We start from the raw sequence: 11,544 nt of genomic DNA on the forward strand, positions 1-11,544 counted from the left end.
AAGTAATCTTTGGAAAGGGTCCTGGCGGACAATGTGTTCCGAATGATGATGACGGACGCGCACCCATGTGGAAGAAGAAATCTATATTTTGAGACCTACCCTATTGCAAAGACCTAAAGGTTCGCTCTGCAATTGACGTGATGCACGTGATGAAGAATCTTTGCATGAACCTACTAGGATTCTTTGGCGTGTATGGGAAGATAAAATATACACGGGAGGCACGGGAGGACCAGCAACGTATGCACGGAAAAGACATCATACATCAGGGTCGTGCCAACTACGCTCTTACCAAAGAAGAGAAGGAAATATTCTTTGAATGTGCCTCCTCAGTATGAAGGTCCCGTCTGGCTTCTTTTCGAATATAATGGGAATAATAAATATGGTAGAGAAAAATTTCTAGAACCTTAAGTCTCATGACTGCCACGTGATTATGGCACAACTGCTTCTGGTTGCATTGAGAGGCCTTCTACCGGAAAATGTTCAATTAGCCATTGTGAAGCTATGTGCAATCCTCAAGGCAATCTCTCAGAAGGTAATCCATCCAGAAATCATACTAGGGTTAGAGAATGATTTGGTGCAATGTCTTCTCAGCTTCGAGTTGGTGTTCCCACCATGCTTCTTCAATATCACGACGCACGTCCTTGTTCATCTAGCCCAAGAGATTGCCATTCTGGGTCCTGTATTTCTACACGATATGTTCCCCTTTGAGAGGTTCATGGGAGTCTTAAAGAAATATGTTCATAATCGTCCTAGGCCAGAAGGAAGCATCTCCAAGGGCTACGAAAATGAGGGGGTCATTGAGTTTTGTGTTGACTTTATTCCTGACCTTAAGCCGATTGGTGTTCCTGAATCACGGCATGAGGGCAGACTAGGTGGAAAAGGCTCGCCAGGACCGAAAGCAATAATATGTATGGACAGGCATTCTCTCACTCAAGAACACTACACAGTTCTACAAAAATTCCTCCTTGGTGTCTCCGTATATCAAGGAACACAAGAATATTCTACACTCCAAACACCCGGAGCAGTCTGACGACAGGATTACACGTGAACAAATGGGGACTTGCGTCGGTTGGTTGCAGACACGTCTCATGCATGAAGAAACTATTGAAGATGAGTTGTACTTGTCGTCCAAGTTACCATATTCGAATATATTCACTTTCAAAGGGTACAAGATAAATTGGAATACATTTTACACGATCGCTCAAGATAAAAAGAGCACCAACCAATAGAGTGGTGTCCGCTTTGATGCAACAAACACCAATAGGCCACATGACACATATTATGGTTACATAGAGGAGATATGGGAACTTGACTGTGGACGTGATTTGAAGGTCCCATTGTTTTAGTACAAATGGAGCAATCTGACAGGAGGCGGGGTAACGGAAGACCCGCAGTTCGGAATGACAACAGTGGATCTCAACAATCTTGGGTACATAGACGAACCATTCATCCTAGCCAATGATGTGGCGCAGGTTTTCTATGTGAAGCACATGTCTACCAAGCCAAGAATAAGAAAAAATAAGGAAGTGAATACATCATACGATGAGCGAAAGCTCCACATAGTTCTTTCAGTGAAAAGAAATATCGTGTGAGTGGAGGACAAGATAGACATGTCATAAGATTATGAAAAGTTTCATGAAATTGCTCCCTTCATAGTGAATATTGACCCGAGCATCTAGTTAAATGATGAAGATTGTCCATGGTTGCGGCGCAAAGGGGAACACGCAAAGAAAAAGTGTTACACCCAAAGATCCCACCCTAGGATGTGACCGACTTCACTATCATCACTTTCTTCTCCAGTGAGTTTCCAGACTTATATATCTAGAAAGTCCCACTTTGGACAAACCAGAGGGAATCTTTGTAATGGTTAGGGTACTTATGTGTGATTAATTTCTCATTAATTGTCAACCCTTTTTGACATCATTTGGTATTTTTCGTGCATTTACGGATTTTTTTAGGTAAATGACCCTAAAATTGAAAAGAACTACAAATGAACTCTGAAAAGGTTGAAAGTTGGCATGGTATCATCATTTCACCCACATAGCATGTGCAAAAAAGTTGAGAGGGTTACGGCAAAAATAGGATGCACTTCGTGTATAAAATGGACAATCTTTATCAAAGTAACACGATTTCGGACGAAAACTCATGTGTTACAAAGACATTTCATTTTTTTAAACTTATTTCAACTCCAGACTTTTTAGGCATTCAGTATGCACCATTCGAAGCCACGTCATCAATTTTCAACCCTTTCTCACTTCATTTAGTATTTTACATACATTTATAGATTTGTTTTTAGCTAAATGACCTTGAAATTGGAAAGAACTACGAATGAACTCTTAAAAGGTTGAAAGTTGGCATGGTATCATCATTTCACCCACATAGCATGTGCAAAATAATTGAGAGGGTTACAGCAAAAACAGGATGCACTTCATGTACAAAAAGGACAATCTCTTTTGACGTATGAGGATTTCAGACGAAAACTCATGTGTTACAAAGGCATTTCATTTTTTAAAACTTATTTCAACTTCAGACTTTTTGTGCGTTCAGTATGCACGATTCAAAGCCACATCGTCAATTTTCAACCCTTTCTGACTTCATATGGTATTTTTCATGCATTTACACTACAAGAAATATGCTAACTTACAACCTTCAATACTCAACACCAAATGGTCATTGATTTCCATTTCGACCTTTCTACGACCAAAAACAGAAGGTCAAAAGCTAAGCGTCTCTAATGAACTATAATGACCTTTCTTCTCGAATGGTCGTAGACGTTTACGACCAAAAAAGGTTGTTGGTTGTACGACCAATTATTTTGGTCATTGGTTGTCTGACCAGACCACATCGGATCCAACGTGGCAAGCTGACGTGGCAAAGTTACGACCAATTTGATTTGTCATTGATAAGAATCAGCCCTGTCCAATTTGGTGTATATATGGGCCAAGCCCATTAATTCAGCCCATACATTTTTTTTCATATCAAATTTTGTGAGTTACACGAGCCAAGCGCAACATTTTATCATTTTTATTTTATAGACCATGGTCTTTTACTATCCATTTCTTTTTGGTCCTCGATGTTTTTTACACATTTATATTTAATTTTCAGCCTTAATTCATGCCAATATATTTTGGGCCTCTTTTTAAAGCACAAATAGATTTGGGCCTCTTTCCATTCGGACCATGCATCTTGTTTTATAGAATAGAAATACAGAATCAGCAAAAAATCAATAGAACATATATATATATTCACACTTTTTTAATCAATATCAATCCAGGAATGCATTTCAAGTAAACAACAAATAACATCTTGCATAACATGTTCACCAGGTCATAAAAATTCTCAACAAATTTAGCATTACAAGTTCAATAACATATAAAGCAAGTCGCTAACTCGGGCTTCGAGCTTTCTTCGAATTTCTTCGTCTAGAACTCCTGTAAATGAGAGGAGCATCCACATGTTTATAGTCTCAACATAGGCAATATTTGTTAGCAGTAAAATAGAAAACTTAATTTAAGAACCATGTAAGAGCCTACATTTTACTATCATTTTGACAACCAAGCATATCTCAAGTTGATGCGTTATTCTAGCATAACCAAATTAGAAATATCTCAAGTTGATGCATTATTCTAACATAATCTGGATGACATACACATACACTGCTTAACTTAACACGTATGGGCGCATGTCCACCTCTTTGTTCACATTTACAATGATTTTTTCCAGCTACATTTACAACGATTTGGTTGCTACGATGCAAACTATATGCTTATCCAACGAATCATACTTGTTCAACAATCTCTAGTTAGAGTAGTCTAACAGATATGAGCATCAATAAAATATTATTTGTTTAAAATATTTGCAATAGAGTACAATTACATTTAAGTTCTAACTGAAGACTTTCTAGGAGCTACAACACAGAGTGGTGATATATAGCGGATAGTGGAAATATTTTCCTTCTTGTCGTGCTCGAAAACAAATTTGATCTTTACATGTGAGATACTAATAAACAAATTTAATCTTTACATGTCAGACAATGATAAACAACTATATGATCAGATGCTTTATTTTTTTCTGGAAAATCTCAACAATTAATACAGTACATTGCAAAACAAGAGTGCTTTCTACTATCACCTTGTAACAGAATCGAGCATACCACAAACCAATTCTGCTTGTGCCTGAACTTTAGAAATAATAGAATACCAGTACATAGTCAGCTCTGCCTGTACATTCACTCTTACATCTAAAAGAGTGGTAACTACTTATCACTCTTGTTCAAGGGAAACTGGACGTCAGGCTATAGGAGAGGACCAAAATAAGCAGAGAATACAAGGTGCAATGTTTTCTCATAATTCAGTGCTAAGGGAGATAATGCAGCTTTTCATTCCTACTAGATGACCCGGTTGCGCGAATGGCGCACGAAGCCAATTAGATGCAATGTTAGTAGTAAGTAGGAGATGTAGTTGAAAATATAACCAGCTAACGGATTCACGCCATAGATGGATGATTATATGCATATTACCAGCCTCATCCTATTGTCGAGAGGAGCAAACTACAAACGGAGTTGGTTGTTCTAATAAATGATTACTCGGGTGCAGAATTCCTATATTATTTTCATCAATGTGAGCCCCAATCACATAATAATGTCATTCAACCACTTGGCGAAAACTTTGCCTTATAAAGATAACAAAAATAACAAATATTTTGGAAATAGGTTCAGTTTCAGTACTGTACTAACTTTTGGATGATTGGAGTTGGCAAAATAGAAGTAAACCTAACATCATATTTATATATATAAACAAATTCATTGCAATCACACTGGATGACTAGAGGTTTTGCAACCTTTTTCCTAAGCAGAGCATTTGCTGGAGGCACTAGTAATAGAGGTTTGAAATAAATAATACGTACAACAATATATGGAACACATATGTAGTAACTAGTATGTTTGCTTGTTGTTCATGAGTGACAATAATTTGTGTGCATACATGAGAAATAAAATAGCATGATTCAATTCAATTCGTCTTGCCCATATATAGCAACTAGCAAACATTTAATATCATTATATTACCGCAAAAGAAAAGACGAGAATTCCCAAAAGGTTGCATTCTCACAAAACACACGTTTAGCCTAACTCATATTAATGGATGTCACCAGCACCTCGTGTTGTTGCCTGCTAAGTGCTTCAAGAAGAGTTTCTCCGCCTCATCTGACAGCTGAAGAATCTGCTCAAAATTCCATGGCATATAAAAACATCAATTCATTATGTTTGTGTGTCTTGTAGGTCTGAAACTCTCGTAAGAATTTGTAAGAATATTCTCACCATTAATAGTACAATAAACTGAGATCTTATAGATCCAATTGAACATTATATATGCAGAATATTTACAACGAATATTTATCCGGACACTTTATATGTAGAATAATTTAGATTACCAACAATAATAGCTCATGACTGTCAACACAGATTTTACAAGTCCAACAATCAAACCAAATCAATCCAAACCAAACATATAGATAGTTGTTGATGCATGCACTGAGCACACCTACTGTCGATGCATGCTTATTATGAATTACACAACAATCCCATTAAGTGTTGCATGTATACAATTAAATTACGTGAGGTACTACAAGAGCAATGAATGAGAGTGAGTATCTACTAATAGCAAAGAACAAAGCATCTTGGTGCTTACAAGTTACAAATAATAGCATGCTAAAATCCCAAGCATCCAGGGAGGCGAAGCGCCAGTAGCAAAGACACAGAGTGGAGCACATCTGGAGAGCGCGAGATTGGATCTCATACCGAAGATGAAGCCAAGGGCGCTCATGAGAGCCTTGTTGCATATGACAATGGAGACCGAGGAGACCACGGACAGGCTGAGCTCCCCCACCGTCCCCAGATGGAACTTCTCCCCTAACACTCCCATCTCCGTCGGCCGGGTTCGCTATAGCGCACCCAAAGCAAGAAGCAGCAGCAGCCAACAAGCTTCCTGACGCGGACCCCCACCGGCAAGACCTGCGCAACACGAAGAATATCACATATCGATCGAGCAACCACGACAAGAGACGGATTTCCCACCAATCAAATCAATTGAGCGGCACCAGCAGCAGCACCGCAGTGCCACCAACCTCTGTGTCGAGAATTTGAGCGTGTGGGGAGATCTGAGGAGGCCGGGCAACGAGGGATCTGATCGGGTCGGGGTCAGCTCGACCCGGACTGACGGTTGCAGGGTGCAGGATGAACTCCTAGATCTGCATCCCGCGGGAGAGGGAGGGAGCTCCCCTGGATCTGGATCCTACGAGAGAGGTAGAAAATGGAGGGGAACGGGGAACGGGGAGGTATGTGGAACGGGGAATGGTGGGTGAGGAGGATGGCGAGGTCGGCGATGGGTGTAAGCGGCGGGGAGAGGACTGGATTGGAAGGGGGCGGGGACGGGGAGGAGGTGGCGACAGTGGCGAGGAGATGGGGACGAGGGAGGAAAGGTGCGATGGGGGGATGGGATCTGAGCAAGGGTTTGGCCTGCGGGTGGGGTATCTCTATTTTTCTGTATATAGATGGATGGTTGGATGTCAGATAGATATATGGATGTATGGATGGATGGGCATCATGTCATCGATCCGTGGGAAGAGTTCTGATTGATTCAGAAAATCAGTGATTTAAAATACTTTCCAAGTACTAAAAATATAGGAATTTTGTGAAACATCTATCGAAAATATTTTTGAAAAGGGCACCAGAAATTTTTTCGCTCGAGTTAGACCACATTTTTGGGATGAGGACCAATTTGTATGCATTTCTGATCTTTCTAGCTTTTCTCAATCATTTTCCAAGTGGCAACAATGAGTTTTTTTGTGAAGAACGTACCAAATATTTGTTGTAAAATTGGACTCCATCAATTTTCTAGAATACTAGTTCATACTTAATATACAACTGACAAAATGGTTGGGTGTCAAAATCTGTAATCCACCTCTCGTGAGAAAGAAAATTTATGCCAATTCAGCTAGAAGCGGGTTAAATTTGAACTGCAGGTGCATTATAGTTTGCTCTTTATTTTTTCGAAAAATTATTTTTAGGTATAAAAGTATCTATTTAATCAGAGAAACACCAAAAGTTTTCCAAGATTCAACCACTAGCTAGGAATGGTCATACCCGTCGTTATGACGGCATTTTGAAATGGGCATGAAAATTCAAAAAAAAAATTCGAAAACTTTCGCATTGTGTCATTATATGTGACAAAGTTACGAGGAAAAATAATAAACTTGTAATACGAAAATTATTTTTAAAAAGTGTTCTTTTAAATGAGCTATCATGTGTGAATATTCATGGCTTTTAAGCCAAATGATCAATCTTATGGGCACATTCATGGCATATTCCGCAAATGGTCTAATATTTTGCACAAGGGTGCATATTTGAATTGCAAACAATTTTGACTAAGGAAGTTTTCATTTTCCTTGTATGAAAAATTCATTTTCCATTTTTCGAGTGCCCAAAATGAGTTTTTTGTGAAGGACCTACAATTTATTTGTTTCAAAATTGAACAAAATCATTTTTGTATAATACTAGGCCATATTTAATGTACAATTGACCAAATGGTTGGGTGTTAAAAGCTTTTATCCACCTCTTGTGAACAAGACAAATTTCTGCCGATTTAGTTGGAAGCGGGTTAAATTTGAACTGCACCTGCATTATAGTTTGCTCTTTATTTTTCCCAAAAATGATTTATAGGTAAATAAGTATCTATTTAATAAAAAATAAATGGTGTGGTGGCGAGACGTAGAGGTTTGGATGGTGGTCGAGGGCTCCAACTCCAGAGCACGTAAACTAGCGTGCGAGCCGCGTGGTCACCACTTGACCTTTGCGTTGCCACGCGTTCTGGGTGGAGTAGGCATGTCTAGTGGGTTGTACACTCCCTCGGTAGGTTTTAGGAATAAGAATACAATAGAAGAATCTCACGAGGAGACTTACTAAGCTCAAACATGAATTAGCAGTGAAGTGTTTGATTAGGGATGCTGGAAATGCACATAGTCAATGGACCTATATTCTGGGTGAGGATGATCATCCACTAAGGAAACTCTCTTGGAAAATTGTTATCTTAAATGGATGAACCTATGTGGCACTTGCTTTGTAAAGTACCACACTCTGCAGAAATATGGATGTTGAAGTTGGGATCGAATGAATGAATGGAGTGAGCTAAAATTTGGTGGATGATGTTAATTTGGGCATATGAAGGCATTGTAAAAAATTTATACCATTTGGACATGCCAAAGTGACAGTTCTTCACAATGTGCCAATCTGGACAGAAAATGGTAATTGAATCTGGGCTCACATAGATGATTGATTGAGCTGAAATTTGGAGGAGGAGGATAATTTGGGTACATAAAGTCACTCTAAAAATTTCATAAATTTTGGATAAATAAAAGTTGTACTTCCTAAACAATGCTCTCTAGTGAACAGAATATTGGGGAAAATATTGAGGGAAACTAGCTAAATTAAATGAGCTACAATTTGGTGGAGTGAGGTTATATGGCCAGTTTCATGATGTGGTATATTTTAATCAACTATAAAGCGATATAAAATGTAGTTGCTACAGAAACTCAAAATATTACCAGAAACAAAGATTGGATGATGAGCTCACATGGATTGTTAGATGGGGCTAAAATTTTATGGAGAGCTATGGTTTGGGAATATAGAAGATGTGGCAAAAATTCAACTCGTTACGATATACCTAGCTGGTACTTCCTTCACAAAGCTGTTAGTTGAACACAAACATTGGAAATTTGGTGAGAAAGATTTACTAGGCAAATGGATACCAAAGTTTTCATGATGCAGTGATTTGGATAGGCAAGAGTGCCCAAAAAATTTCTCCGTAATCAAAAAATAGAAATAGCACTTCCATCACAAAGTTCTATTCTGAACAAAATAGGAAAATGAATATTGCTGAATTATTTTCGAACTATGGAAGGAAGGGTTTTCACATATTTGAGGAATATAGGAACCAAAGTATTTATGAGAATTTTTTGAGAATTTTTGGACTGAGAGAATAGTAGGTTGCTTCATAATTAGCTACAAATTAGGTAAATATTCACACATGGACATGACACGTAGGCAAAAATGGTACCTAGTCATAGCTATGACCATATATATTGGTCGTAATTAGCTACAAATTAGGCAGCGGACCAGGGCTATCCACTTTACGACAATTTCCAGTAAGGAAGTTATGACCTTTCTGATGAAAATGTTCGTTGGTTTTGAGGGTTAGCACCCCTCCGAACATCTTACGACCCATTTGTCTCAAATGGTCGTATATTTACGACCATTTCCGTGAGCGTCACTGCCATAAGGTCGCTAATTGACATATTTCTTGTAGTGTTACTCATTTTGTTGGGCTAAGTGACCTTGAAATTGAAAAGAACTACAAATGAATTCTGAAAAGGTTGAAAGTTGGCATGGTATCATCATTTCACCCACATAGCATGTGCAAAAAAGTTGAGAGGGTTACGACAAAAAAAATGATGCACTTCGTGTAAAAAATGGAAAATCTATTTCGAAATATCAGAGTTTTAGACAAAAACTCATCTTATTTCAACTCCAGATTTTTTGCGCGTTTAGTATGCACCATTTGAGGCCACGCCATCAATTTTCAACCCTTTCTCACTTCATTTGCTATTTTTCATGCATTAACTGATTTTTGTCAGCTAAATGACCCTGAAATTGAGAAGAACTACAAATGAACTATGAAAAGGTTAAAACTTGCCATGGTATCATCACTTCAACCACATAGCATGCACAAAAAAGTTCAGAGAGTTATGGCAAAAACTGGATGAACTTCGTGTACAAAATAGACAATCAATCTCTTTCGAAGTATCAGGGTTTCGGACGAAAACTCATCTGTTACGAAGGCATTTCATTTTTTTAAATAACCTAAGAATTTGAAAATTTAATATAATGATAAAACACACTAATATTAAACAGAAGAAAAAAGAATCACTGAAAAAAGGATCACCGGAAATAAATAAAGCAGAAAACCAAAAAAGTTATTCACAAAATAGTGATTCACACAAATTTCAAATAATTCAAATTTGAAAACTACCCACACTAAGAGAAAGTTTATAGTTTTGTTCAGAGTTCATTTGTAGTGCTTTTATTAGGGTCTTTTAGCTCAAAAAATAAATAATAGCAAAAAATGAACTAAAAAGAATCAAAATAATATTATCTAAAATTATCAAAGTATTGATTTGTTAAATAGAATGAACTAAGTATTTAGCTGGTTGTTACAACAAACTCTAAGAATTTTCATGAAGTATTGTTTGTTAGAAACTGTAATAGCAAACAAAAAAGCTTTTATATAACTCTAATACCAAAAGGAATCAACTAAAAAGAATCAACTAAAATATTTTGTTGTGATGAACTAAAACAAAACTAATATATTCTTCAATAGCAAAAAACAATCAACTAAAAAGCTTTTGTAAACCTCAGGTTATGTTCAAAATATAATTTTGCAAAAAATAAAAAAATATGCCTTCCTAATAAGCCACCATGGCCTGTATACGACTAGAAACCCAACTATACTTTTGGCAGGATGGAGGCCCATAGGGCAATTAGGCCCAACAAGGCAGAGAAAGTGTTAGGCATGTACTTCGTGCAAGAGAGGAGCTCGAGAGGTAAGCCGAGGCAGGGCCTATAAACTACTGCCAGCGCCCTTCAGTTGGCGAGGTGGGACTAAACTCCCACCACCCCGTGCCAGCACCTGGAACAACCCTTTAGTCCCGGTTGGTGGCTCCAACTGGGACTAAAGCCCCCCCCCCTTTAGTCCCGGTCCGAACCACCAACCGGGACTAATGGGTTGGCGGTTTCGCGCCCTTTGGGATTCTGAAATTCACCTTTAGTCCTGGTTGGAGCCACCAACCGGGACTAAAGACCTTGGGTATATAAACACGACCTTCTTCCTCCGATCCCCCAACACTCCCCCGATGCGCGCGGACACTGCCTCGACGCCGAACACGCCGCCGCAAAACTGCCGCGACGCCCTCCCCCATCGCTGGTGCCACTACTCTTCCCCATCGCTGGCACTACTCCCCTTCCCCACCGCACCCCCACATCCCCGCGGCTCCCCCTTCCCCACCATCGGCACCTACCAGCCCCTCCCCTCCGTGAGTTCTTCTTTAATTTTTTGCCTTTACATTTCATTGCATCCAATAGGTTAATTAAGTTAGTTTAGGTCACTGTTAGTGTTAAATAGGTTATATATTGTTAGTTTAGGTTAAGTAGGTTAGTGCAAAAAAATAAGAAAAGAAGAATAATTAAGTTATTTAGGTTTTAGAGTAGATTTTCTTTTCTGTTTTGTTGCAATTTTATGCATGCAAGTATGTTAGTGAGATATATGGATTTTTGGTAGAAAAATCCTAGGAATCCAATGGTGGCATTAGATTTCACTTTTGTGCAAGTTAGTAAAAATGTCATTTTGTGATGATGTGGCATTTTGTCATCTTTGTAGGAATAATTCTGTGCATTCTTTGAAGTTTGTGTCAACATGAAAGTTCTAGCTTTTTGTG

The 11,544-nt window shown here is 38.5% G+C and overlaps 1 long non-coding RNA gene across 1 annotated transcript; it reads right to left on the bottom strand.

The window, feature by feature from the left end:
* Positions 1 to 3,288: 3,288 nt before the first annotated feature.
* On the bottom strand, positions 3,289 to 6,524 carry LOC123430260. The gene is made up of 4 exons (XR_006622905.1): positions 6,124 to 6,524; positions 5,798 to 6,010; positions 5,155 to 5,219; positions 3,289 to 3,431 (listed from the first exon to the last, which is right to left on the bottom strand). It is a non-coding gene; the product is annotated as an uncharacterized LOC123430260 (long non-coding RNA).
* Between the last annotated feature and the right edge of the window lie 5,020 nt (positions 6,525 to 11,544).

This window comes from Hordeum vulgare, chromosome 2H, assembly GCF_904849725.1.
Source record: "Hordeum vulgare subsp. vulgare chromosome 2H, MorexV3_pseudomolecules_assembly, whole genome shotgun sequence".
NCBI classification, from domain to species: domain Eukaryota; kingdom Viridiplantae; phylum Streptophyta; class Magnoliopsida; order Poales; family Poaceae; genus Hordeum; species Hordeum vulgare.